Source organism: Nannobrachium achirus (genome assembly GCF_963921795.1).
Source record: "Nannobrachium achirus genome assembly, chromosome: 19".
In the NCBI taxonomy this organism is placed as follows: Eukaryota; Metazoa; Chordata; class Actinopteri; order Myctophiformes; family Myctophidae; genus Nannobrachium; species Nannobrachium achirus.
The window spans coordinates 14,459,474-14,467,624 of record NC_137826.1 but is presented as its reverse complement, the minus strand read 5'-3'; positions in this window follow the sequence as shown (position 1 = coordinate 14,467,624).

The following is an 8,151-nucleotide window of genomic DNA, read 5'->3' as shown; positions in this document are numbered from 1 at the left end:
GATCAGCAGAGGGTTAATATGGAAAAGGATTTGTCAGAATTGAAAACGAAAGAGGATGATATGTTGACAACTTTGAATACCATTGAAAACCAAAGAACAAAACTCAAAGAGCTTAGCAAGAAAACAAATGAAGAAATCAAAAGGAAAATGGACAGCATTGGCCACAAAAATTATGATTTAGAAAGACTTAAGGTCACACTGGACCATCAATCCAATGAGCTAAATGAACAGAAGAAAGGATTGGATGCACACCTTGCCATGATAATGAAAGAGATCGATGCTCTGTTGAGAATGAAGTCAGACATGACAATAGTCAAAGAGGACATGAGAAATGAATGGAAGCAGGACCTTTTGGTGAAAGAACAAGAAATTGCCATGGTCATGGAAGAGTTGGCAACAGAGAGAGAAGAACTTGATAGGGCAAAGACTCAGAATGTCAAAGATAAAGTAGACATTGACATGATGAAGGCTGAATTCCAAAGACAGTCGGATAAATTGGATCATATTAAAGAAGACCTGCAAGGAGAATGGGAAAAATTGGAAGCCATGAAGGCCGACCTAATGAACAAATCAGAAAAGTGTGACATCTTATTTGAGCAGGTAAACAGAGAGAAGGAGATGATAAAGGACCAGATGGCCCAAGTTGAAAAAGAAAAGGAAGATCTTGAGAAAGTGAAGGATGATATTTCTACCAAACAAATGGCACAGGAAATGAAAGACAGTGACCTCAAAAGACAAACAAAAAACCTACAAGACAATATTGCCTTGATTCAAGTGGAGAGAGCAGAACTGGACAAAGTAAAGAACGATGTCATGCAGAAGAAAGCAGACAATGAAATCCTCATGGAGACCATCACTCGAGAAAAAGAACATCTCAAACATATGAAAACTGACGTGGATCAGCAGAGGATTAATATGGAAAAGGATTTGTCAGAATTGAAAACGAAAGAGGATGATATGTTGACAACTTTGAATACCATTGAAAACCAAAGAACAAAACTCAAAGAGCTTAGCAAGAAAACAAATGAAGAAATCAAAAGGAAAATGGACAGCATTGGCCACAAAAATTATGATTTAGAAAGACTTAAGGTCACACTGGACCATCAATTCAATGAGCTAAATGAAAAGAAGAAAGGATTGGATGCACACCTTGCCATGATAATGAAAGAGATGGATTCGCTGTTGAGAATGAAATCCAACATGAGAATAGTCAAAGAGGACATGAGAAATGAATGGAAGCAGGACCTTTTGGTGAAAGAACAAGAAATTGCCATGGTCATGGAAGAGTTGGCAACAGAGCGAGAAGCACTCGATAGGACAAAGAATCAGAATGTCAAAGATAAAGTTGACATTGAGATTATCAAGGCTGAACTCCAAAAGCAGTCGGATGAATTGGATCATATTAAAGAAGACATGCAAGGAGAAAAGGAAAAATTGGAAGCCATGAAGGTCGACCTAAACAGAGAGAAGGCGATGATAAAGGACCAGATGGCCCAAGTTGAAAAAGAAAAGGAAGATCTTAAGAAAGTGAAGGATGATATTTCTACCAAACAAACTGAACAAGAAATGAATGACAGTGACCTCAAAAGACAAACAAAAGACCTGCAAGACAATATTGCCTTGATCCAAGTGGAGAGAGCAGAACTGGACAAAGTAAAGAACGATGTCATGCAGAAGAAAGCAGATAATGAAATCCTCATGGAGACCATCACTCAAGAAAAAGAACATCTCAAACATATGAAAACTGATGTGGATCAGCAGAGGGTTAATATGGAAAAGGATTTGTCAGAATTGAAAACGAAACAGGATGATATGTTGACAACATTGAATACCATTGAAAACCAGAGAACAAAACTCAAAGAGCTTAGCAAGAAAACAAATGAAGAAATCAAAAGGAAAATTGACATTATTGGCCACAAAAAATATGATTTAGAACGACTTAAGGTCACACTGGAGCATCAATTCAATGAGCTAAATGAACAGAAGAAAGGATTGGATGCACAACTTGCTATGATAAAGAAAGAGATGGATTCTCTGTTGAGAATGAAATCCAACATGAGAATAGTCAAAGAGGACATGAGAAATGAATGGAAGCACAACCTTTTGGTGAAAGAAAAAGAAATTGCCATGGTCATGGAAGAGTTGGCAACAGAGCGAGAAGAACTTGATAGGGCAAAGACTCAGAATGTCAATGAAAAAGTTGACATTGACATGATGAAGGCTGAATTCCAAAGACAGTCGGATGAATTGGATCATATTAAAGAAGACCTGCAAGGAGAAAGGGAAAAATTGGAAGCCATGAAGGTCGACCTAATGAACAAATCAGAAAAGTGTGACATCTTATTTGAGCAGGTAAACAGAGAGAAGGAGATGATAAAGGACCAGATCGCCCAAGTTGAAAAAGAAAAGGAAGATCTTGAGAAAGTGAAGGATGATATTTCTACCAAAGAAACTGAACAAGAAATGAAAGACAGTGACCTCAAAAGACAAACAAAAGACCTGCAAGACAATATTGCCTTGATCCAAGTGGAGAGAGCAGAACTGGACAAAGTAAAGAACGATGTCATGCAGAAGAAAGCAGATAATGAAATCCTCAAGGAGACCATCACTCGAGAAAAAGAACATCTCAAACATATGAAGACTGACGTGGATCAGAAGAGGTTTAATATGGAAAAGGATTTGTCAGAATTGAAAACGAAAGAGGATGATATGTTGACAACTTTGAATACCATTGAAAACCAAAGAACAAAACTCAAAGAGCTTAGCAAGAAAACAAATGAAGAAATCAAAAGGAAAATGGACAGCATTGGCCACAAAAATTATGATTTAGAACGACTTAAGGTCACACTGGAGCATCAATTCAATGAGCTAAATGAACAGAAGAAAGGATTGGATGCACAACTTGCTATGATAAAGAAAGAGATGGATTCTCTGTTGAGAATGAAATCCAACATGAGAATAGTCAAAGAGGACATGAGAAATGAATGGAAGCAGGACCTTTTGGTGAAAGAACAAGAATTTGCCATGGTCATGGAAGAGTTGGCAACAGAGCGAGAAGCACTCAATAGGACAAAGAATCAGAATGTCAAAGATAAAGTTGACATTGAGATTATCAAGGCTGAACTCCAAAAGCAGTCGGATGAATTGGATCATATTAAAGAAGACATGCAAGGAGAAAAGGAAAAATTAGAAGCCATGAAGGTCGACCTAAACAGAGAGAAGGAGATGATAAAGGACCAGATGGCCCAAGTTGAAAAAGAAAAGGAAGATCTTAAGAAAGTGAAGGATGATATTTCTACCAAACAAACTGAACAAGAAATGAATGACAGTGACCTCAAAAGACAAACAAAAGACCTGCAAGACAATATTGCCTTGATCCAAGTGGAGAGAGCAGAACTGGACAAAGTAAAGAACGATGTCATGCAGAAGAAAGCAGATAATGAAATCCTCATGGAGACCATCACTCAAGAAAAAGAACATCTCAAACATATGAAAACTGACGTGGATCAGCAGAGGGTTAATATGGAAAAGGATTTGTCAGAATTGAAAACGAAACAGGATGATATGTTGAAAACGAAACAGGATGATATGTTGACAACTTTGAATACCATTGGGAACCAAAGAACAAAACTCAAAGAGCTTAGCAAGAAAACAAATGAAGAAATCAAAAGGAAAATGGACAGCATTGGCCACAAAAATTATGATTTAGAAAGACTTAAGGTCACACTGGAGCATCAATTCACTGAGCTAAATGAACAGAAGAAAGGATTGGATGCACACCTTGCCATGATAATGAAAGAGATCGATGCTCTGTTGAGAATGAAGTCAGACATGACAATAGTCAAAGAGGACATGAGAAATGAATGGAAGCAGGACCTTTTGGTGAAAGAACAAGAAATTGCCATGGTCATGGAAGAGTTGGCAACAGAGCGAGAAGAACTTGATAGGACAAAGACTCAGAATGTCAAAGATAAAGTTGACATTGACATGATGAAGGCTGAACTCCAAAGACAGTCGGATGAATTGGATCATATTAAAGAAGACCTGCAAGGAGAAAGGGAAAAATTGGAAGCCATGAAGGTCGACCTAATGAACAAATCAGAAAAGTGTGACATCTTATTTGAGCAGGTAAACAGAGAGAAGGAGATGATAAAGGACCAGATGGCCCAAGTTTCTACCAAACAAATGGAACAGGAAATGAAAGACAGTGACATCAAAAGACAAACAAAAGACCTGCAAGACAATATTGCCTTGATTCAAGTGGAGAGAGCAGAACTGGACAAAGTAAAGAATGATGTCTTGCAGAAGAAAGCAGATAATGAAATCCTCATGGAGACACTCACTCAAGACAAAGAACCCAAACAAATGAAAATTAGAGAGCCAGACACACCGAATCAAAGTGACATGTTGGATCAAGTTGTCAAGGATGATAAAAACAGGTGTGAGATCATGATGGCCGACTTTCAGAAGCATTTGGATGTTGATTGTGTCCCTGAAGAGATCCACAGAGAGCCGTTGATAAAGGAGCAGCTTGCCCAAGTTGCAAAGGAAAGGGATGAACTTGACAGAAGGAAGAATGACATTTCTTTGAAACAAACAGAACAGCAAATTAAAGATGACGTTATCAAAACACAAATAAGGCACTTACAAAATAGTCTTGAATCCCTCAGTGCAGAGAGAGAGAAATTGGAACTATTAAAGTCTGGCGTGAAAAGACGAGAAAATGAAGTAATGAGAAAAGAGAAACATATGAACAATTATCAATACAATGTGAACAAGACAAGAATCGCGCTGACGCACCTGATCTCTGAGACAGCTACACAAACAGAAGCAATGGAGATTGAACCAATGGACCAGTTTGTAGTTGAAGGCCTTGAACCTGATCGACGAAGGAAAGAGAGCGAAAGGCAGGATGAGGTCAATGTTAAAACCATGATGTCACATAAGAATATTGACTCAGAGTTCATGCTGTCTTTCAAGCAAGACCAAATGAACGAAATAGGTCAGCAGAAGCAACACATGGAAGAGGAGAAGAACAAGCTGTTTCAATTCAGAATAGAAATAGAAAGAGAACAAGAACTAATTGATGATTTCAAATGCGAGATGTTCCGTTTTGCTGTCTATCTGACACAGAAAATGTCATTGTTGGAAAAAGGGAAAGGTGAAGGAAGATGGCCTACTGAATTGAAAGAAAGAGAACAAAGTCTTAAAGAGATTATTGATAAGATAAAAGACTACCTTGAACAAATCATTGTTGAAATATTGGAGCAGAAGGATGACATTGAGAGAAAAATGCAGCCAGATATCACTCAAGAACAGGAGCAAATGGAATTAAAGACACAGAGGAAAGAAAAGATTGAACTTGAGGAAATGGATGATCATAAAGATGCACAAACACAGTTGAATGCTAATGTAGCATATGAAAAACAGATCATTGATAACAATAAGGCCATGATATCAAAAGATAAAGAGAACCATGACCAAATGAATCTTCAAATGATTAAGAAGACCGACACACTTCACACTTTAAAAAGAGATGAGAAAGAGTTGGAAGAGACAAAGGCCCATGTCCAAAGCACTGAAATACAACAAGGGCAAGAAGTCATTGAGGAGGCAACAAGAGAACAAGCCAAAGATCTGAAAATTGAAAGAGAAGATAACAAACTCAAAACACAAATGGAAACGCCCAGCATAGAACAGGTTGAAATTCAACAACAACTAGACGATTTTGATTACCCCATGATTGGGGGAAAGAAAGACAGTGTCAGTATGGAGGACTTGGCTCTGCAGACACACCTGCAAGCACATGCTGAGCATTTTATTAAAATGGCAGATGGCCTCGAAGTTCAGATGAAGGAGAAGAAACAAGAGACGAATGATATGACATTCACTGTGTCAGAAGTGAGACACAACATTAACCAAATTAGGTGTGAAATGGAAAGGAAGCAGCAACAAATTGCCAATATCAGGAACCAGATTGCCAGAGATATGGCACGTCTGAAGAAGACAAAATGTGATATTGAAAGTGGAAAATATGAAGTGGAAAGGGCAGTTCCTGGAACAGAAGTCTCAGAGAGAGGTACACATGAGATCACTGACAAAGTCAAAGACAAGGTTGGAATGCTTGTTGATATGCAGAATCAGAGGCAGTGGGAAGAAATACACTACCATAAGGAGGAAGTGGAACAAGAGAAGACCAATGCTGAACAGATTAAAGCTGATTCGCAAACACAAACTGAGAATGTTGCCTACTTCACGGAGGAGGCAAAAAGGGAGAAGGGAAAGGTTGATGACATGGCTATCCAACAACTGAGGGAGACAACCGAATGCCTTTTGAAATATATCCAGGAAAAGGCAGGTGATCTGGAACTCTGGAAGGTCAAAAACAAAGAGTTGGAAGTCTCACTGATGGATATTGACAGGCACAATGTGGAGATCAGAAAACAACAGCAAGAATTGCGAGACAAAATGAATGAGGTGCAAACGGCAAAGAAAAATCTGGAGAAGATTAAAGCAGATTTACAAACACAACCTGGAGACATTGTTCAGTTCCAACTGGAAACAAAAGAGAGGAAAAGTCAAATATCCAAAGAGAAGCTCGAGCAGAAAGACCCTAAGAAACATCCTGAAATGAGTTCTGTTGAACTGGAGGTTGATGAGATTGATAAACAAAGGCAAGCTGAAGAAGAAGCTGACGGAACACCAGTGCGGACGGAGGACATCTCAAAGGCGGATTATTTGCGGGAAATCTGGAAAGAGACTGAATTGAAACGAAGGGAGGTCACCAAGATGAGAAACAAAGGCTATGAGATGAGAGCAAGTCTGGAAACCAGACTAAAGTCTGTCCACAAATTTCTTCAAAGAGTAAGATTACAGAGAAAGAAAGGTACATCAGAGAAATTTGAGGCAAAACTGGAACAAGGAAACCTAATTCTCCAACACAAATTAGAAAGAGACCTGTGTATACTACATGACAAATGCCAAGAGCTTGAATCATTAAAAGTTCAGATGCTCATAGAGACTGAAAAACTAAATTCCCAAGAAAATAAATCTACACTCAAAACTGTGAACAAAGCCATACAAACTTTCCTGGTGGACATATCCACAGAAGATTCAATGTTACAGGGGATGGGGGAACAGGGTGATACTACACCTACCAAGACACTTGGATTGACACCAAAGAAGACATGGACACAAAGAAAGTGGGCAAATGTCCAAGAGGAAGCAGTGATGGGTGTGCAAGAAGACACATCAGCTCAAGAAGACATGTCAACTCAAGAATCCAGCGGACTGCTGGGCCTGCTAAGACATTACTGTTTTCACTGCTGCTGTTGCCGCTGTTGCTGCGACTGCTGTAGACAAGGGACAGATTAAGTTTTATACAGCAAATGTACATTATGTGGCTTGTGAGCATGCCAATTTATAGATAACACATTTACTTTGATAAATTGATTTAATTAATAGATTAATTGTGCTTTAATATCAGTCATTTTATTTGTACTTTTCTTATGGAAAAGTAACCAATATGGCTGCATGTGTGTGCATTTTCTGACATTTATTGTGGGCTCGCTGAAAGGCGAGACCAGTATATTATACCAAAACTTTATAGACCAAGGTTATTCCCATATATGTTGGAGTGCCTGTTGGGTAGATCTTTGTGCCCATACATGGTGTTCCATGCGAGCCCACACTGTTTCGTAGGAACAGTATTTCTAGTTATAGATTATGCTACTATTTTTTGATTGTGAAAAGTAATCAAGATGCATCTAACTGGGAGAAGTGACTGAGCAATTATGTGGATTGATTGACTGATTGATTCATTTCCAACCTTTAGATAATATTCATCAATATATGCATTTGTATACAATGTTTGATAAATTATATTATGAGACTGGCCTGAATTAGACTCCATTGGTTTGTGTGCGCTAAGCCTAAAATACTTTTTAAAATGCTATTGCTGTGCATTGTGAGAAATAAACTTTTCAAAGGAATGAATACTCTCTCAATAATTATTATGTAGAGTATGTAAGTAAAGAGTATGAGTAGGCTATGCAATTGTGAGTAGAAGTTGGGTCTAATAATAGGCTCTAGTGAGTCTAGTCCATCTTTCATAGATTATTTCTCAATGGATAGATCTCATAGACCTATTCC